Below are 22,450 nucleotides of genomic sequence, written 5' to 3'. Positions count from 1 at the left end.
GGTCTTTGATCTTCAGTAATTTTATTATGACATGCCTGTGTGTGTGTGTGTGTGTGTGTGTGTGTGTGTGTGTGTGTGTGTGTAGTTAGTCTGTTCATAGAATTTCTTGGAGCTGTGTGTTAACATCTTTACTCGGTTTTGGAAAATGCTCATTCATATTCTCTTCAAATATTATTTCTGCCCCATCTATTCTCTCTCCTCTCCTTCTGGGACTTAAATTACATATACGCATATATTAGACATTTTCAATATATCCCACATGTCTGCTTGTTCTTTTCTCTATTTTTAAAATTCTTTCTCTCTGTACAACTACTAGGTTTAGGTGCTATGTATTTAACTGTCTATTAATTCACTGATCTTGTCTTCTGTCAAGTCCATTTTATTGTTAAATTCTTTTAATTTCAGATACTAGTTTTCAGTTCAAGAATTTCCATTTGATTTTTTTCCTGACTTTATTGAGATATAATTGCCATATAATATCATGTAGGTTTAAGGTATACAATGTGATGATTTGATACATATATATGATTTGATACATATAAACATATGCAAAATGTTTATCATAATAAGGTTAACTCATTCATCATCTTACATAATTATCATTTGTTATTGTGGTAGTTATGGTAATAACATTTAAGATATACTGTCCTAGCAACTTCCAAGTACACAATACAGTATTGTTAACTATAGTTACCATATGGTACATTAGATCCTTTGAACTTATTCATCTTGTAACTGAAAGTTCGCATGCTTTCACCACATCTCCCATTTCTCCCCCCAACCATCACCTGGTAACCATCAATCTGCTCTGTTTCTATAACTTTGATGTTTTTAGATTCCACATACAAGTGAAATCCACAGTATTTGTCTTTCTCTGTCTAACTTATTTTACTTAGCATAATGCCCGCAAGGTCCATCCATGTTGTTGCAAATGGCAGGATTTCCTTCATTTTTTATGACTGAATAATAAATATTCCTGAATAATAAATATTGTGTATGTATATTACAGTTTCTTTATCCAGTCATCCATCAATGGACACTTAAGTGAATAATGCTGCAATGAACATGGGAGTGCAAATATTTTTAGAGGTACTTATTTCATTACTTGCCGATACCCAGAAGTGGGACTGCTGGATCATATGGTAGTTCTATATTTAATTTTTTGAGGAACCTCCATACTGTTTTCCATAGTGGCTGCACCAGCGTTGCAGGATCTCACCACAGGTGGCTGCATGGCCATGAAGGGCAGTGTTGGAAGTAAGGCAAGTGGCGTGCAGGTGCACAACTAGAGGGGCTAAGCTTGAGTACCATGGTAAAGATAAGCTTCAGGGGTCTAGGTTGGAGTCTCCTGCATTCACATGCAGCAGAGATCGGGGTGCCTGCTGGGATCTGGGGCTCTGGTGGTAGTGGAGTACAGAGGGACTTAGGTAGCTGGCATCTGCAAACACAAAATCCTGTGGGCAAAACCCATGAAATCTGCAGGGGGCCATTGGTGGCTGTATTGGCCATTAGTTTTCAGTGACGAAAGCTACTGGGGTTCTCTGCAGAACAGGTCACAGGGAACCTCTATTGTTCCTGCTGTGTGGTTGATACTGATAGCCCCTGCCTGGCTTTCTTGTTTCCAGCCATCTGTATACATCTCAGCTTTGCTGGTCTCTGGGTGGGGTGAAACCAAAGTGGGTCCTTCATGTAGTGCCCCGAAAGGCTAGGGAAGCTGGTCATTTAATCTGCTGTCCCTTTCTTGGTGAGGGAAACTCTTTCTAGATAGTGAGTTCCCTCTTGGCACTGAGCAGTGTCAGCCTGGAGGACGGGATAATGAGGGCACAATGAAACTTCTCTTCCCTTTTTGTGTGATTATTCTTAGGGTTTTTTTGTTCCACTCTGTTGCTGAAGTTTCTAAGTGGACTCCTGAGCTCTGCCAGAACTGTTTTTGATTGTAGATAGCTGTCCCATTTTTTATCTTTGTGGAAGGATGGAGCCTGGGGTCTCCTACTTCACCATCTTGGTGACATCATTGCCCCACTCTTTATTATAGATTCCAAGTCTCTGGTGAAATTCTCCATCTTATCTATTTTATCCAACACGTTAATCTATATTATTTTAAGGTCCTTGTCTGTTAACTCAAATTTATGCATCTTATTTGGGTCTGTTGCTACAGTCTTTTTTTTTTTCATGGCACACCTAGTAATTTTTAGTTAAATGCTGGACATTGTACATAAAAAAACTGTAGGGACACTGATTCTGGCTGATGTTCTTTTCCTTTAGAATGTGTTCTTCCTTTTCTCTGCTAGGCAGATAGAATGGGTGACCAATCATTTTAACCAACCAGAGGCTGAGCTGATTAAGTTGGTTTGCAGTTTGGTAATGCTTAGGCTGCTTTGTTTCTTCCTTGTTGCTAGAACATAGCCCTCTGGGGCCTGCGACGTTTATCCAGGCCCTCCCCCTGGAGCGTCCTTAATGCTGATCTTTGCCTCTTGAGAACCAGGAGACTCTACAAAACTCTGCTTTGGTTTTGAGAGGTTTTTCTCTTAAGTTCTTAACCTCCCACCTCAAGTAGTATCCTCTTCACTGGTCTTCACACTTCCATTCTTCATCCTCCAACCCAATTTATCCTCCACCCTGCTTCTAGATTGATTATAAAATAAATATTTATGTCATCATGCTATTCCCCTTTTTAAAATCAATCAAGTACTCATTTCCTTTAGCCTTCAGGATAAAGTCCAGTCACGTTAACATGGTTTACAAAGTCCCTCATAACTGTGATACAGATTACATTTTTCACCTCCAAAATAGATAGTCCTCTGATTTCATACTGGTCCTGCTGGTCCAGCCATACCACATTATTCATATTTCCTGAAATAATCCAACACTCTTTTCCTTTTTTGCCTTTGAACATGCTGGTCCCTCTGCAGTGAATCCGTTTCCTTGCCATTTTCTCCAGACCTACCACTCATCCTTTAAATTTTAATTTGTATGTCATTTCTAGAAGATTTCCGTGGCCCTGCCTTCTCTCCCTTTGCTTGCCCCACTGTGCATCCTTAATAGGGTTAAGGTTAGGTTTCTCTCCTCTGAGATTTCACAGACCTCAGTTCTTTATCTGTATAATAGCCCTTTTCACATTGCAATATAAATGCCTTCTCAACTGTCTTTCTCATTAGACTATAAACTCCATGAAGACAAGAACTGTGTCCATAATGTTTACCACCATCTTCTCAGTGTTGAACCCATATGGTACTCAGTTAATGTTTATTGATTGAATGAATGAATGAAAACAGGAATGCAAGGACACATGCAAGGAAAAACACACAAGAGGTGTCATAGCTAATTATGAATTGTGACAAGAAGGAGCTCCAAATGATGTGAGATTTTCAATAAATGCTGAAAACCCAAAAATTCTTCAGAAATTTCTATTCAGAAAAGAAGGAGGAGAAAGACTAAATTATATACCTGGCACTTAGGGCCGATGAAGCAATTAGATGGATGATGGATGATACACTTAAGGAATAACTCTATAGCTCTTATTGTGCTTCTTTCTTCTCTGACTGAGGAATTACAGAAAAGAGATTTTCTACAGGAGTGGAAGTAGGCAAAAGAGTGTGGAGAAATAAAGGTGGACATTAGAACTAGACAATATTGTGATGAATTCTGGCTCTGACATTTACTACTGTGTGGCCTTGGTTAAGTCACATAAATAATTCTCAGAGCCTCAGTTTTCCCCAGGTGCAAAATAAAGATATACCTAATGTAAAGGTAAGGATTTGAATAAGAAATGTTATGCATATCACACTTAATATACTATCAAGTTTCCCCTCAAAGAGAAGGTAGATTCCTTAAAAATAACTTGTGATTGATACAATGCTTAATTCTTGCAAGGATTATTAAAGGAAAATATTTTTGAGTATTTGGATAAAGAAGGGACCAACTGGAATGTATGTTTATCTATATATCTATATAGATAATTCATTTTCAAACGGCTGCTCAGGGAGAGGTTAAACAAAGGACACATACCACAGTAGGTGGCAAGAGCACTCTACAGTTCATGAACCAAATTGATAGTTCCTATAATCTACTTTAAAATATCTACTGAGAATACTATTGGCAGTCAGTGGGTAATAAAATCATAGCTTATGAAACCAAGTCAAAGTACACTAGAATCATTTTCCCCTGTTTTCTTTGAGGTTTGTGCCACAAAATATGTAATACCATCTGATATACTTGTGTAGCACCTCACTGTTTACAACAGTGTGCTCACATCCCTTCTCATTTGATCCTCATAACAGTCCTATGAATAGACAATATTATCCATTTCTTACAGATGAAGAAAGTGATATTTAAGTGATTTTCCCAAGGTATTACAATGAGAAAAGGCAGTTAGTTCCAGGACTCAAACACAAGATGGCTGACACTGGGCCATTTACTGCCCCAGAACTGTCATCCTTTAATCTCCTTAAGGAGACGTTCAGCTTGGCAGTGACAAACTATCACTCCATTGGTAACTAAACCATTCTGATTAAAAGTCCAACACACACACACACACACACAAACACACACACACACACACACACACACACACACACACACAAATGTCTTATGTTGAATTCCTCTCCAATGGAAAGAGTTATAGCAAATGTTACAATTTTAAAATATTTTTACGGGGCCGGCCCAGTGGCTCAGGCAGTTGGAGCCCCGTGCTCCTAACTCTGAAGGCTGACAGTTCGATTCCCACATGGGCCAGTGGGCTCTCAGCCACAAGGTTGCCGGTTCAACTTCTCGACTCCCGCAAGGGATGGTGGGCTGCTCCCCCTGCAACTAGCAATGGCAACTGGACCTGGAGCTGAGCTGCACCCTCCACAACTAAGACTGAAAGGACAACAACTTGACTTGGAAAAAAGTCCTGGAAGTACACACTGTTCCCCAATAAAAGTCCTATTCCCCTTCCCCAATAAAATCTTTATAAAAAAGTCAATTAAAATATTTTCACATTTTATTTATGACTTCCCCAAATGTGTATGAATATGTAACACGAAAACAGAAAAGTTATGTGATTGTGTGATCCAGGGACGTGAATCAGACACTAAGTCAAATTTATTTTCTTACTTGTGGAGGAAGCAATACAGCATGAATATGTGACCATGTCACTCAATAATAATTGTATGAAACAACCATATCAACTAGATATTGAGCATCTGCAGTATGCTGCACATTCTATATACATTTCCTCATGGAATCCTCTGTGAGGTCTGTAAATATGTATCCCTCTGACTAACTATTATTATAATTTTATAGACCAGGTATCCAAGGTTCAGAGAGGTTAAATAATTAGATTGAGACCACACAGCTAATAAGTGGAAAAGCTAATGGTGGTGTAGGAAAACACTGTGCTTGCCTCCTTCCATGACCACATAAAAATTACAACTAAACTACAGAACAACCATTATTGAGAATCAACCTGAAGTCTGGCTGAACAGAAGTCCTACAACTAAGGATATACAGAGGAGAACGTGTTGAGACCTATAGGAGGGGCAGAGACACTAAATGGGCTGGTCCCATACCCACATGTGGCAGTTAAAAATCAGGAGAAATATCTTGGCTGCAGAGGTACCCCCTGAGGAGCAAGGGTTCCCAGCCTCACACCAGGCTCCCCAGCCCTGGATTAAAGTGCTAAGGAGAGAAGTACCCACAACTTCTGGCTGTGAAAACCAGCAGAGATTGTGACTGAGTGAGACAAAGGTCTACCAAAGACCAAAGCATTCTTCTTAAAGGGCCCGTGCACTGACTTGCTCTGAGCTCTAGCACTGGGGCAGCAGCTTGAAAGGTGCCAGGGACATACGAGAAGAAACTAAATTGTCGGGCTGGACGGGCAGCTTTCTCCCAGAAAGAGTTGCTGGCAGAGGCCATTGTTCCTTTGTTAAGACCTCCTGTCACCCAGCCTGCAGGCACCATATCTGAGTCTCTATCAATTTATCCAACACCGTTTGCTCCACCTGGTGGTTCTCTGAGACCCCATCCAAATTGTGGACCCACCAAAGCCACTTCGAGTGGCTTTTCCATGCAAATGACCTGTCTTGGTTCATGCTTCAGACTTTTCTAAAATCTCTCAAAGGTTTACAACCCCCAAACAAGGAGCATCTTGTCTCAGCACGCCCCATACCTCTTGCTACGCAGCCCCAAGTCTGGCACTAGCAGCAGCCAGTGTCAGTTATCAGCTCTGTCCCTCCCCGGCCCCTCCAAACCCAGCATGGGTGGAAGATATCTGTGGATCACTTTGTGGCTCGTGTCACATTGCCCCAGACAGGGCACAGGCTGCAGCCGAACTTGGCCTATGGCAAAGGCGCTCCCAGGGGGCCCCAAGGACAGCACACCCAGCGACCAGGTTTGGCTTGAGTTGGAGCACCACCGGATTGCTGCCATAGACAACACACCCAAAGGACAGATTGGGCAGGCCCCAGAGCCCTGCTAAAGTGAATCCTGCTCTGTAGGTCAGCCTCTGCACAATAGCTCCTCCACTGTACTCATCACTAGTCCTCACAACCAATCAGCTTGAGGGTCAATACCTCCATTGATATGCAAACAGAAAACAAGGCTCAACTACAACAGGAGGGTACACAAAAACCATAAAAGAGACACACCTAGAGCACCTGGGTCAAATGACCAGCGAGACTGCTCCACTTGACCCCACAGGACCCCTACTACATAAAGCCACTCTACTAAGACAGGGAGACAAAGCAGCTCTACCTAATACACAAACAAACACAGGGAGGCATTCAAAATGGGGAGACAAAGAAACATGTCCTAAATGGAAGAACAAAACAAAGATCCAAAAAAAGAGAACTAAACAAAATGGAGACAAGCAATCTAGCAGAGGCAGAGTTTAAAACACTGGTTATAAGGATGCTTAGTGATCTCAGTGAGAACTTCAACAAAGAGATATGAAGCATAAATATGGAGATAGAAACATGAAAAAGAATTAGTCAGAAATGAAGAATACATTACAGGAAACCAATAGTAGATTAGATGAAGCAGAGGTTTAAACCAGAAATTTGGAAGATAAGGTATCAGAAAACACCCAATCAGAACAGCAGTAAGAAAGAAGAATCCAAAAAAATGAGGATAGTGTAGGGGCTTCTGGGACACCATGAAGAATACCAACATTTGCATTATAGGGGAACAAAAGGAGAAGAGAAAGAGCAAGAAATTGAAAACCTATTTGAAGAAATAATGACAGAAAACTTCCCTAACCTGGCAAAGGAAATAGACATATAAAACCAGGTACCACAGAAAGTCCCCAAAAAGATGAACCCAATGAGGCCCACACCAAGACACATCATAATTAAAATGCCAAAGCTGAAATACAAAGAGAGAACCTCAAAAGCAGCAAGAGAAAAGCAGCTAGTTACCTATAAGGGAGCTCCCATAAGACTGTCAGCTGATTTCTCAACAGAAACTTTGCAGGCCAGAAGGGATTCACATGAAATATTCAAAGTGATGAAAAGTAAGGACCAACAGCCAAGATTACTCTATCCAGCAAAAATATCGTTTAGAATTGGAAGACAGATAAAGAATTTCCAAGACAAGAAAAAGCTAAAGGAGTTCATCACCACCAAACCAGTAATACAAGAAATGTTGAAGGGAATTTTTAAGAAGAAGGAAAAAAAATGATAAAAAATAATAAAATGGCAATAACTACATACCTATCAATAATTACTTTCAACATGAATGGATTAAATGCTCCAATCAAAAGACATAGGGTGGCTGGCTGAATGGATAAGAAAACAAGACCCTTATACAGAGACTCACTTCAAATTGAAAGACACACACAGACTGTAAGTAAAGTGATGGAAAAACATATTTCATAAAAATGGAAATGAAACAAAGAAGCTGGAGTAGCAATTCTTATACCAGACAAGATGGACTTTAAAACCAGGGGTGGGGGGGTGGGGATAAGGGGAAGGTGAGAGGTTTTGGGAACGTACAGAGGGATAGTGGATGGGGGGAGGGGGGTTCACACAGTGTGAGGGATATAAATGATAAACGTCTAAGTTTTGCTTTGTCTTGTGCACCTGAAACTAATAAAAAATAAATAAATAAATAAAAAAAAAACAAAAAAACAAACAAAAAAACAACAACCAGGCTATAACAAGAGACAAAGAAGCCTGAAACACTACTTCGAAGGGACATGTGCATCCATATGTTCTTTGCAGCATTATTTACAATAGGCAAAATATGGAGGCAGCCTTGGTATCCCTGAATGGATGAATAGATAAAGAGGAGGTTGAACACATATACAATGGAATATTACTCAGCCATAAAAAAGAATGAAATCTTGCCATCTGCAAAAATATGGATGGACCTAGAGGGTATTATGCTGAGTGAAGTAAGTCAGACAGCAAAAGACAAATTCCATATGATCTCACTCATATGTGGAATCTGAAAGACAAAAACAAAAACAGACTCATAGATACAGAGAACAATTTGAGGGTTGCCAGGTGGGAGGGTTTTTTTATGGGGTGGTGGTAAAAAAGATGAGGGATTAAGAAGTACAAAATGGTAGTTACAAAATGGTCACGAGGATGTAAAGTACAGTATAGGGATTACAGTCAATAATATTATAATATGTGGTGTCAGATGGGTACTATATTTATTGGGAAGATCACTTTGTGAGATATGTAAGTGTCTAATCAGTATGTTGTACATCTGAAACTATAATATTGTATGTCAACTGTAATTGAAAATTTAAAAATTATTAAAATTAAAAATAAACCTATTCTTTAACCAATATGCTACACTTCTTCTAAAATAAAAGTTATGGAACCATACAAGATTTCAAAAATAAAATGAGATCTTCAAAAGGTTAAAGAAAGAAAAGAATAAAAGCAGGGGCAGTTAGTTAAATAGCTAGTTATTGTGAAAACAACTTATTAGAGATCATTTTCTAATCAGTAGTGTTCTCTCTCTCCCCATATAAAGAATAATTCTAGTTAAATAGAATCTATCCATGTATGTATATAATGCATGTATAGAGTATATATCTCTATACATATGTATTTAATACTTTCTAGTCCAGATGCCAGTTTTTTACTTAATTTTGGAAAAATTGTGAGTGCATACTGATACTCCAGTTCTAATCCAACTCTACAAGGTACTTCTTGCTTTCACCCATTTTATAATGTTATCTCCCTTCTTCCAGTTAAGAAGCCTGGTTCCAACATTAACTCATTTACTTTAGTACACATAAAATAGTTTCAGAATTGCTGCACTTATACTTCTTTATAAAATAAACCTATTCAAAAGGGTTGAAAATCTGTATGCATCTCTTTTTATCCCTAATCTGAGGATATATAGACCAAGTGCTGTGTTCAAAAGTGACTCGGATTAGTTATCTTCAATGTGTTTATGTTACTCATTTGAAATGCAGTTGTGTTCATCTGATTCTATTTGCATTCAGTTATAGGTTTCTCTCCCCATCCCATGGATTCAATTTTATATTTGAAAATGTAGAGAACATTGGCAGGATTTCAGAATTCAAAACTCTACAAAAATGTGTCCTCAGAGAAGTATGACTTCCTCTCCTATCCCTTCCAACTTGTTCCCTCCTCCCTGAGTAAGTATCTTAAGTATTACAATGATGTGGCCTTCCAAAATTCAACCCTACCTGATAAAGTTTTATTCCTTAGTATTTAATTCTTGGGGGGTAACTAAACAAAATGTTTAAAATGTCTTCTTAGGGGATCCAATAATGGGGAAAAAAAAAAGGTTTGGAAACACTGCACTAATCTGTTCTCTGTCTTTATATTTTTGTCATTTTGAAAATGTTAAATACATTGAATCATACAGTATACAAACTTTTAAAATGGGATTTTTTTTCACGCAACATAATGTCTTTGATATTCATCCAAGTTGTGTATATGAAAAGCTCTTTTCCTTTACGTTTCTGGGTAGTATTCCATGCTGTGAATCTACTACAGTTAGTTTAACCACTCACCCATTGAAAGTCTTCTGGGTTCTTTCCAGTTTTTAGAAATTGTGAATAAAGCCTCTATACACATTGCCACACAGGTTTTTGTACGAATATAAATTCTCATTTCTCTGGGATAAATGCCAGGAGTACAATTGCTAGGTTGTATGGTAAATGTTGTTTAATTTGATATGAAATTGACAAACTATTTTCTAGAATGTCTGTACCATTTTAAATTCACACTAGCAATATATGAGAGATCCAATTTCTCCAGCATTTTCTATCATCAGTATTTATCATTTTAGTCATTCTGATGGGTGTATTATAATATCTCATTGTGGTTTCAATTTGCATTTCTCTAATGGCAAATAATGTTAATCATTTTTGCATATGCTTATTTGCAGTTTTCAGACACAGATCTTATATATGTTTTGTTAGAATCATACCTGATTATTCAATTTTATTTGATGATTGTAAATGGTATTGTGCCATTAATTTTGGTTTCCATTTGTTCATTGCTAGTACATAAAAATACAATTAATATTTGTTATTTTATAGTGTGCCTAGTGACCTTTGACTTTGTTGAATTCTCTTATTATTTCTCAGTGATTTCTGGTAGATTCCATGGTACTTCATACTTAGAAAATATGACATCTGAAAATAGGAACAGTTTTATTTCCTCCTTTCTAACCTGTATGTCTTTTCTTTTTCTTGTCTTTCTTTACTGTCTAGGACTTCCAGTACTACGATTAAGAGTGGTGAGAGTAGACATCCTTGCCTTGCTCTTGGGGAAAACCTGTACTTCACCATTAAGTATGATGTTAGCCATAAGATTTTTCAAGATAAGCTTTATCGAGTTGAGAAAGTTTCCCTGTATTCTTAGTTGGGTGAGAGTTTTTACCATGAATGTTATGGACTGAATGTTTGTGTCCCTCCAAAATTCATATGTTGAGGCCCTAATCCCTAATGTGATGGTATTTGGAAGTGGGTCCTTGGGAGGTAATTACAGTTAGATTAAGTGATGAGAGTGGGGACCTCATGATGGGATTAATGCCTTTATGAAAGAGGAAGAGACACGAGATCTCTCTCTCTCCACCATGTGAGGATACAGAGAAAAGGCAGCCATCTGCAAGCCAGGAAAAAGTTCCTCGCCAGGAACCTAATCAGTGAACACCTTGATCTTGGACTTCGTAGCCTGAACTATGAGAAATAAATTTCTGTTGTTAAAGTTTATGGTATTTTGATGTAGCAGCCTGAGCTAAGACAATGAATGAATTTAGAATTTTTTCAAATGCTTTTCCTGAATCAGTTGATATGATAATGTATTTTTTTTTCTTTTGCCTGTTGTTGAAATAACTTTCTAAGCCCAAGATGAAGCCACTCCTGCCTGGGGTGCCACATCAGCAAATGAAAACTCATAACTTTCATGTCCCTGTAAATGCTCTGCTTGACCAGAAACACAGTATATCCAGTCAGCCAACTCCCAGGTGAGTTGTGTACTATTTCTAGGAATTAGCTAACCTGAGACTGGCTGTCACTCTAGTGTCAGCAAGGCCCCAGACGTGAAAGCATCAAAATATAGAAAATAAAAAACATGGTTAATGCAGGTATTTACATAAGGATAGCCAAATAGACTGATGGAAGAACTAGAGAATTCAGAAACAGACCTATAAATATTCAGCCACCTGATTTTTTACAAATGTGCTATTTTAACTGAGTAGGGGAAATAATGATCTTTTCAATAAATAGTACCTTATTGGGAATCCATATGGAAAAATATAAATTTGGACCCTTACTTCACACAAACATGCATCCCAGATCAATTGCAGAACTAACTGTAACAGGTAAAATGATAAAACTTCTAGAAGGTAAAATAGAAAACTATCTTCATTAACTTGGCATAGGCAAATATTTTTTAAAACAGGAAACAAAAAGCAATGACCAAAAGATAAAGATTAATAAATTGGTCTGCATTAAAATTTTTAAAAATTTCTGTATGCCAAAAGACACCATTGAAAAAATGGAAAGACAAGCCATAGAGAGACAACATTTGAAATACATTTATCTCACAAAAGACTCGTAGTGTGACTATACAAAGAATTCCTACATATCAACGAGATAAAGAAAAACAGTTCATTTTTTAATGAATAAAAGACTTGAACAGATAGTTCAAAAATATGATCCACAGATAGTCAATTACAACACTCAAAGGTGCTTAAGATATTCATTCTCAAACTGAAAACACAATGTGACAATATAGCAAATTTATCAGAAAATCTAAAATTTAAAAGCCTGATAATAGCAAGTGTTGGCAAGTATGAGGAGTAACTCTTATACTCTGCTCATTGTCGTAAAAATTGGTATAACCACTTTGGAAAACTGTTTGGCAGTATCCACCAAGCTGAACACATGATCTAGCAATACCAGTCCTAAATATATACCCAAGAGAAGTAAAGACATAAGTCCACCAAACGACAACTACAGGAATATTCACAGCAGCATTATTCAGAACAGCTCCAAACTGGAAATCACCCAAATGTCCATCAACTGTAGCATGAATTATTGTGGCATATTTATACAAAATAATTATATATATACATATATGTATATATTTTAAGTTACGCTACAAGCAACAATGTGGATTTGTTTCACAGATATAATGCTGAAACAAAGAAGGCCCATAAAAAGGAGTATACTTTATGACTCCATTAATAATAAAAACAGGCAAAACTAATCAATAATAATAGAATTCAGAATCATGATTATTGAAAGTCAGTTAGTAACTGGAAGGAGGCATGAGGCAGGCTTCTGGGATGTTGGTCATGTTCTTTATTTTGATTTCAGTGGTGATTACATGGGTATGTTCACTTTGTGGAAATTTCACTGAGCTGTGCATATAAGATTTGTGCACGTTATATAATACTTAGGTTTTACTTCAAAAGAAAATTTGCAAAAAAGTTGTCTTTGAAAATTCTAATAAAGATAGGTGGAATTAAAGACAAATTAGGGAGGGCGGATGGGTGGCTCAGTTGGTTGGAGCGCGGGCTCTCAACCACAAGGTTGCTGGTTCGACTCCCACAAGGGATGGTGGGCTGCGCCCCCTGCAACTAACAATGGCAACTGGACCTGGAGCTGAGATGCGCCCTCCACAACTAAGATTGAAAGGACAACAACTTGACTTGGAAAAAGTCTCCAAAGTACACACTGTTCCCTAATAAAGTCCTGTTTAAAAAAAAAAAAAAAAAGACAGAATAGGGAGAGAAGGAAAACCATGCTTTGGTATTTTCTGCAATTTAGATTAGTATAAAAATACATTTCCCCAGATATACAACACAGATATAGTTTTTAGGCAGGACATATTTCCTGTCTTTATAGTTGGAGTGGAGAGTTGATCATAGTCACAAAAGGGATAATAAAAGTAAATACAATGTTTATTCTAAAGATCAAATTACATCCTTTACCCCTACCTAGTTCACCTCTTTCTGATTATAGCACCAAAAGCCCATGATTCTCTAACACAAATGAGGCAGTGTGCTATGGTTAAAGGAACACAGGCCCTGGAAACAGACAGACTTAAATTTGAATCCACACTCTACTACAAGCTAACTGTGTGATCTTGCACAAGTATTGTATCCTCTTGAGCGTCATATCCTTCAACATTAAAATGGTACTAATAATACTTACCTCATAGGGCTGTATGCCATGTGCCTAGCCCCTAGTGCTCATTCAATAAATGGTAGCCATTATTATTTTTATTATTACTGTTAGGTGCAGTGGTTTCACTAGTTGGAAGTATGGGGATAGCTGTCCTATAGAGGCAGGGGAGGAAAGGTGTGGGGAATGTGTCTACAATCCCTTAATCCCTTCTTTTCTTGAATAATTCCTATGTTGATAGTTGTATGGCAGCCAGCATGGAAATGATGTGACCCCAATGCTTAGAAACCACTTTTGGCAGAAACAAGACACACACAAAAAGGCTTGAAGGGAAGTGGGCCTAGAAGTGGGCTAGACCTGAAAGATAAGGATAAGTTACACCCAAGCTTGGTAGTGGTGGGGGTCTGGGGCCAAATCATACTGTGGAGTAAGCAATAAAAATCCATGTAAGGTTCTAAATTCAGGAGAGAAATTTAAATAGCAGGAAGACTGCAGCAAGAAAGGAATCTGAACTTGCCACAAAGACTGTTTTGTTAGTCCAATAGTTCCCTGAGTAATTACCAGGAGCAGGCACTGTTGCCCAAGTGTGGGTGATATTCAGGTTGGAGTTTACAGACCGTTCAATACATTCACAAAGAAGGAAAGAAAAATAGGGCGGACAAATGGTCTAGGAAACAGGGCAAGACAAAATAGTTAGGGTGAGGACCACAGTGGGCTGAGTACTATCATCTGCAAGCAAGCAATCAAAGCGACTTCCAAAAGCTTAACACAGATCCTGCCTTGATTTATTGACTGCTACAGTTGCTAAGACTCTTCAACTTCTGATCATTTCATCCCCTATGAAGAAGCTGTTCCTTCTAATTATCAGTCTATCAGATGTATGCTATATTCTTTCTTTGTATTCACAAGGGGCAACAGAGTGTGATAAGTGTGAGCTTAGCCTCAACAAACCCAATCTTTGAGGGTTCTTTAAGAAACTACACTCCATGCCAGTATGAAGACTTCATTCAGCAATTAGAGTTAAGGGAGGTCAATCACTTGGAGGAAGAAGAGAGTGAGCCCAGGAAGACCCCTTCTCTTATGGCCTAACCCTCAGTCTTGCCTGTCTTTTTTCTGGACTCCTAAGTACCATGCTCTTGGTTGAGAAAAAAGATAATCCATGTTCATAAAAGATCCCATCATGCAAATGTCTATCTGCTTCCTGGCATTCGACTTCTCATTTAAATGATGGTGGACCTAATTTCTTAGTAGTTGAATCACAATTTACGAGGTCTGACAATTAAGTTTAAGAACTTGCCACCATGTGCTTACGTTGGCAGCACTGTACACACAGCTCGGTAAGGTTTCATAACCTTGGTATATCAGTGTCTCACAACTGTGTTCGTGTCGACGTGTGGCGGTGTCTTGCTAAGTGGTATTCATTATTGTTGTCGTGTGTTTCTGTGTGCTGTTGCAAGAATGTCTGAGCTTGAATTAGAGCAACAAATGAACATTGAATTTCTTGTTAAACTTGGCAAGAGTGGAAGTGAAATCAGGGACATGTTAGTCCGAGTACATGGGGATAATGCCATGAAGAAAACGGCAGTGTACAAATGGATTAAATGTTTTTCTGAGGGGAGAGAATGTGTCACTAAAGAAGAGAAGTCAGGTGGCCAGTAATGAGCAGAACTGATGAAAACATTGCAAAAGTTCATCAAATTGTGCATCAAAATCGTCGGCTGACTGTGAGAAGCACAGCAGACCAAGTAAACATCGATAGAGAAACAGGAAAATCTTAACTGAAAATCTTGGCATGAGAAAGGTGTGTGCAAAAATGGTCCCAAAGGAGCTCACCAATGAATGAAAGCAAAGAAGAGTGGAAGTTTGTCAAGACCTTTTGGAGAGGCAAGATGAAGTTTTGGGCCGTGTTATCACTGGTGATGAAACATGGGTGTACCAATACGACCCTGAATCAAAGTGTCAAAGTGCATAATGGAAGTCAGCCAATTCTCCACAATGAGAAAAGTTCCATCAATCCAAAACAAGAGTCAAAATGACATTACTAACCTTTTTTGATAACATAGGGATTATTCATTATGAATTTGTACCAACTGGACAAACAGTTAACCAAGTTTACTATTTGGAAATGCTGAAAAGGCTGAGTGAAAAAGTTAGACAACCTGAACTTTTAACTTACAATTCATGGCTCTTGCATCACAACAATGCATCAGCTCACAGGGCACTGTCTGTGAGGGAGTTTTTAGCCAGTCAACCAATCTCTGTATTGGAACACCCACCTTATGCACCTGATCTGGCCCCCAATGACTTCTTTCTTTAACAGAAGATAAAGGAAATATTGAAAGGAAGACATTTTGATGACATTCAGGACATGAAGGGTAATACGACAACAGCTCTGATGGCTATTCCAGAAAAAATGTTCCAAAATTTCCTTGAATGGTGGACTGGACGCTGGCATGGGTGCATAGCTTCCCAAGTAGAGTACTTTGAAGGTGACCATAGTGATATTCAACAATGAGGTATGTAGCACTTTTTCTAGGATGAGTTCATGAACTTAATTGTCAGATCTTATAAAGTATTTATAATTCTGTACCCCTCATGAAAAATAAACAAGAAAAGCACATCATTTGTTTATTCAGTACACATTTGTTCAGAATCTACTATTGCAGAACGCTTTTAAATGACAAGATGGCAATGTGGGGTAATTGTTACTGAATTGGCAGGAAGCCTGGCAGCATTAACAACAAACAAGTGAAGGAAGAACTTTTCACTGGAAAACCTGTTGGCAAAATCCTTATACATAAACTTAAGTATTTATATTGTCCCATTTGAGTGTAAAAACAAATGCCATAATCACAAACCTAAGGGATTTAAATTACAAACCAGAGTATGTCACTTCACTGACACAGCATCAATCCTCTTTCATAGGCCAGCAACGTGTGAGATTCAGCTTCTCATCAAAGACATGATCGGCTCCTTGCCATGTCTATAGCTCAGCTGAAGAGGAAAACTTTCTAGAACAACCTATACATCTAACTTTTGGATAAAACATGGAACAGAAAGCATCATTGTTCTTTTAACAGACATTGTTGGGGAAAGCAAAGCATGCTGCACACGTTTCTGGAGAAATTATTAGAGTGAACTATTTGAGGAATGTTATCAAAACTTGTTCCATAGGATCCTGGAGTATAGCTATTTCCAACTCGATGTTGCTTTATCAGGAGCCTACTTCTTCCCTTTATAGAGAAAATAATTGGCACTTTAGGAGAATCTCAGAAAACACCAGCAATTCCATTTGCTTGGTAGTGGTACTTTTTTCCACTCCCCCTTTTCTTCCTCTTTTTTCTTCCCCCAAGACATAATTCACATGTCACATGCCATTTAAAAGTGTACAATTTAGTGTTTTTTATATCATTTACCACCTTTTATCTTTCAACCTATTTGTGTCTTTGAACCTAATGTATCTCTTGTTGTCAGCATATAGTTGGATCATTGTTTCTTAACTATTCTGTCAATCTGTCTTTGGTTGGCATGTTTAATCCATTTAGAGTTAATGTAATTACCAATAAGGTGGAATTTACATCTGCAAATTTTCTATGGATTTTCTGTATGTCTCATGCCTTTCTTGTTCTTCTATCCTTTCATTACTACCTTTTGGGGGGCGTTAAATAGATATTTTCTATTTAACTACCTTGTCACTTCTTTTATTATAGATATGATTGAATGATTTTCTTATGGGTTCCTTCAGGGATTACAATTACTATCTTAATTTATAACACTCTAGTTTGGGCTAATAATAACTTAATTTCAGTGCTACAGAAAAATATTATTTCTATATAACTTGTTCCCTCCCCCCTATTTTGTGCTTATTGTCATACGAATTACATAATTACACATTATAAGCATATTAACAGGGTTTCGTAATTATTACTTTATGCAGTTACCTTTAAATCAGATAGGATGAGAAAATTGTTACAAACAAAACATATATTTTACTGTCTTTACATTTACCTATGTAGTTACCTTTACTGGTGCTTTTTATTCATGTTGATTAGAGTTACTGTCTAGTGTCCTTTCTTTTCAATTTGAAGGAACTTCTTTAGTATGTCTTGTAGGGCAGTTTTCCACAACAAATTTTCTCAGTTGCTATTTATGTGGAAATGCCTTAATTTCTCCTTCCATTTTGAAGGATAATTTTGGTGGATATGGAATTATTAGTTGACAGTATTTTTCTTTCAGCTTTTTGGGATTTTTTGTTTTTGCATTCTTTTTATTTATTTATTCATCAATTTTTATTTTTCAATTACAGTTGACATTCAGTATTATTTTATATTAATTTCAGGTGTACAGCATAATTGTTAGACATTTATATAATTTATGAAGTGATCACCTTGGTAAGTCTAGTACCCATCTGACACTACACATAGTTATTACAATATTATTGACTATATTCTCTATGTTGTACTTTACATCCCTGTCAGTTCTTTGAATATATCAACCCAGGGTCTTCTAGTGCTCATGATTTCTGACAAGACACATCCAATAAAGGATTGTTAACCAAAACATAAAAGAACCCTTAAAACTCAACGATAAGAAAGATAAAAAACCCCAATTAACAAATGGGCCAAGGACCTTAACAGACACCTTACCAAAGAGGATATAAAGATGGCCAATAAGCATATAAAAAGATACTCTACATCATATGTCACCAGGGAAATGGAATATTACTCAATACTAAAAAGAAATGAGTGAGACAAAGGCAGGGATCGGCCTGGGGGAAGAGGCAGGGGAAGGAATCAAGGAAGAGGAAGAGGGGAAGATGCGAAATAAGAAAGGATCTGGGCCTTGGAGAAGCTGCTGCCGCTGCAGGAGCCTGGTGCTGGAACAGCCATGTATCCTGAAGTTGCTACATGAGATTAGCTGTCTGTGCTGCAGGAGCTAGGCACTGGGCAGGCTGCACGCATCCCAGGAGCCTGGCCCTGGAGAAGCTATCCCAGCTGTGGGAGCCTACTGAGGGAGGGAATGGGAATTCCTCCTGCAATGTCTCTCCATTGCCCTCTTCTGTCAGAACGAAACATTGTGCCAACTGACAAAGGCACAAAATTTAAAGGGCCCACATCCATTTTCACAGAGCAGGCAATGAAGAGTGGGTTTGGATCTGAAGGAAGGGCTGGAGTTGGAAAGTCATCATTATTCAACTATAATAGCTGCTATGGATTGAATGTTTGCGTCCCTCACCCCCAGCCCAGATTTGTATGTTGAAAACCTCATGTATCTGGAGCCCTAACGTATTTAGAGGTGGAGCTGTTAGTATTCACTTCTTATAAGTCATTAATCACATCAGTGAGAATGGAGGCCCCATGATGGGGTTAGTGTCCTTATAAGAAGAGGAAGAGAGGTAGCCTATTCTCTCTCTCTCTGTCAGGTGAGGCTACAAAGAGAAAAGGGCTCTCACCAGAAACCCACCCTGCTGGCACCCTGATCGCAGACTCCCAGCCTCCCAAAGTGTGAGAAATAAATGTTTGTTGTTTAAAAAAAAAAGAAAAAAAAGAAACGAGCTATCAAACTATGAAAAGACATGGAGGAAGCTTAAAAGAATATTACTAAGTGAAAAAAAGCCAATCTGAAAAGGCTACATACTGTATGGATCCAACTATATGACACTCTGGAGCAGGGGTGTCAAAACTGCAGCGGAATCTAAAGAAAAGAATAAGTGAATGAACTAATCAGAGACAGTTTTGGAAACATGGAGGAAAAACAGAGGGTTGCTAGAGGGGCGGGGGGGTGGGGATAAGGGGAAGGTGAGAGGTTTTGAAAAATAGTCGGTAACCACAAAATGGTCATGGGGGTTTGAAAATTAATTTGGGGAACATACAGAGGGATAGTGGATGGGGGGAGGGGGGTTCACACAGTGTGAGGGATATAAATGATAAACGTCTAAGTTTTGCTTTGTCTTGTGCACCTGAAACTAATAAAAACAAACAAACAAACAAACAACAAAAAAAAAACTGCAGCCCACGGGCCAACTGCGGCCCACAATCCATTGTTAATTGGCCCGCAGCAAATTCCAAAAATATGTTTAGTTTACTTAAATAAACCAGGTGAGGCAATACGTACTTCACCTCGAGTCAGTGGCCCGGCTGTTTGTGTATTTTACCACATATGGCCCTTGGTAAAAAATGTTGAAAAAAGTTTGGATACCCCTGCTCTAGAGAAATCAAATCTATGGAGACAGTAAAACAGTTCAGTGGTTGTCAGGGGCTAAAGGGGGAGTGGTAAGTCGGCAGAACACAGAGTATTTTTAGGGCAGTGAAACTACTTTACAGGATGTTATAATGGTGGATACATGCCATTATACATTTATCCAAACTCATTGAATGTACAAAACCAAGAATGGACCATAACGTGAAATATGGACTTTGGATGATTATAAAGTGTCAATGTAGGTTCATCAATTGTAAAAAATATACCACTCTGGTGGAGGAGATGCATGGGAGGGGATATGCATCTGTGAGTGTAGAGAGTATATGGGAAATTTCTGTACCTACTGCTTAGTATTTCTGTGAACATAAAGCTGCTCTAAAATAAAAAGTCAATTAAAGAAAGAAATCAGGCAATGCAAGAAGCATTTAAGGAATAGTGCTAAAGAACACATCTATGCTTTACATTAAAATACAATTAATCATATTTTTAATGTATTAACTTTTGTGTTTTTGATTCAGCTCCTAAAGGATAAAAACCTTGAAACTTTAAAAGCCTTGATAAACCAAGATTTATGTTTTATGTTACATTTAAGTTCTAACACAAAGAATGCAATAAGCTTCCAGTATATACTTTTACCAAGAAAAATAAAAGTAAATAGACAATGTGTAAAATGGACAAATCAGGAAATAATAATATGTATATAATATTATTTGGAAATACCATGGTAAAAACAATCAAGATTAGTTTAAATATTTTGAATGTGGTTGTCTTTTGAATAAGAAGGCAGCCCCCAAAATCATATATTAAATTAAAAAACGCAACAAACAAAAGAAACATTACCTTGAATGAAGTTTATAAATTCACTACTATACTCCCCTTGGTTCCTCTTGTTTTCAAAAATCTTTTTGAGTCTTTTGTTAAAAGTATATTTTGTCTGGTTTCTATTTCTCCTCCTGTTTTCAAAACGTATGCAACTTTTCAAATGTATATTATCAGCCTTCTGAAATGTGTTTTCTTGTAAATCCCATGGATCTCAAAGCTACTCCTGGAAAGAAAGCATTTTGTTTGTTTGTTTGTTTTAGTAAAATTAAATGGCCTACGTCATATCCCCCAAAATTTCAGGTCTATGGTCTTATTTTCATTATGTATCAATTAAAAGACTGAAAACCATCCAAGAATCCATCAGTAAGGGCCTTAAATAAATAATGATGTATCTACTCACTGGAATATTACAAGCTGTTAAAAAAGAAGGAGGCTCTCTATGTATTGATATGAAAAGATGTTCAATATTAAGAAACAACGTGCAGAACAGTTTAGAGTGTGGTACCTTTGTATAAGAAAGAAAAAAATACATGTCATAAACGCTGGAAAACACAGATAAAAATGAGGTGGAAGGAGTGAGACTTGTCACAATGTAGATCTCTTTTGTACTTCTGATTTTTCTTTCTTTTTTTTTAAATTAAATTTATTGGGGTGACAATTGTTAGTAAAATTACATAGATTTCAGGTGCACAATTCTGTATTACATCATCTATAAATCCCATTGTGTGTTCATCACCCAGAGTCAGTTCTCCTTCCATCACCATATATTCGATCCCCCTTACGTTCATCTCCCACCCCCCACTCCCCACCCCCCTTACCCTCTGGCAACCACTAAACTATTGTCTGTGTCTATGAGTTTCTGTTTCTCATTTGTTTGTCTTGTTCTTTTGTTGTTTTTGGTTTATATACCACATATCAGTGAAATCACATGGTTCTCTGCTTTTTCTGTCTGACTTATTTCGCTCAGCATTACTCTCTCAAGATCCATCCATGTTGTCACAAATGTTCCTGCATCATCTTTTCTTACCGCCGAATAGTATTCCATTGTGTATATATACCACAACTTCTTTATCCATTCATCTATCGAAGGACATTTTGGTTGTTTCCATGTCTTGGCCACTGTAAACAAAGCTGCAATGAACATTGGAGCACACGTGTCTTTATCTCTAAATGTTTTCAGATTTTTTGGGTAGATACCCAGGAGAGGGATTGCTGGGTCATATGGCAATTCTATTCGTAATTTTTTGAGGAACCTCCACACTGCCTTCCATAACGGCTGCACCAGTCTGCATTCCCACCAACAGTGTATAAGGGTTCCTTTTCCTCCACAGCCTCTCCAACATTTGTTACTATTTGTCTTGTTGATGATAGCCATTCTGACTGGGGTGAGGTGATATCTCATTGTGGTTTTGATTTGCATTTCTCTGATGATTAGTGATGTTGAGCATTTTTTCATATGTCTATTTGCCATTTGTATGTCCTCTTTGGAGAAATGTCTCTTCAAGTCCTCTGCCCATTTTTCAATGGGGTTGTTTGTTTTTTTGTTGTTGAGTTGCATGAGTTCCTTGTATATTCTGGATACTAGCCCCTTATCGGAGGCACTGTTTGCAAAAATCTTCTCCCATTCAGTTGGTGGCCTCTTTATTTTGTCAATGGTTTCTTTTGCTGTGCAGAAGCTTTTAAGTTTCATGTAGTCCCATTCGTTTACTTTAGCTTTTACTTCCATTGCCTTTGGAGTCAAATTCATAAAATGCTCTTTGAACCCAAGGTCCATAAGTTTAGTACCTATGTTTTCTTCTATGCAGTTTATTGTATCAG

At 37.9% G+C, this 22,450-nt stretch overlaps 1 protein-coding gene across 2 annotated transcripts in view; it reads right to left on the bottom strand.

Annotated features, from left to right (window-relative positions):
* Positions 1-22,450, bottom strand: part of CCDC160 (coiled-coil domain containing 160) — a 96,463-nt gene that overhangs the window by 19,270 nt on the left and 54,743 nt on the right. The window contains exon 4 of one of the 2 annotated variants that reach the window (XR_016020019.1): positions 20,680-20,855. The exons of the other annotated variant lie outside the window; for it this stretch is intronic. The gene's annotated coding sequence lies outside the window, so the exon portion shown is untranslated. Of the gene's footprint in view, positions 1-20,679; positions 20,856-22,450 lie in introns of those variants that run through there. 2 annotated transcript variants of the gene reach the window in all.

Source organism: Rhinolophus sinicus, chromosome 18, assembly GCF_057876585.1.
Source record: "Rhinolophus sinicus isolate RSI-liver-muscle chromosome 18, RSI-T2T, whole genome shotgun sequence".
NCBI classification, from domain to species: Eukaryota; Metazoa; Chordata; class Mammalia; order Chiroptera; family Rhinolophidae; genus Rhinolophus; species Rhinolophus sinicus.
The sequence above is the reverse complement of the archived record's forward strand: the minus strand, read 5'-3'. Positions and strand labels throughout refer to the sequence as shown.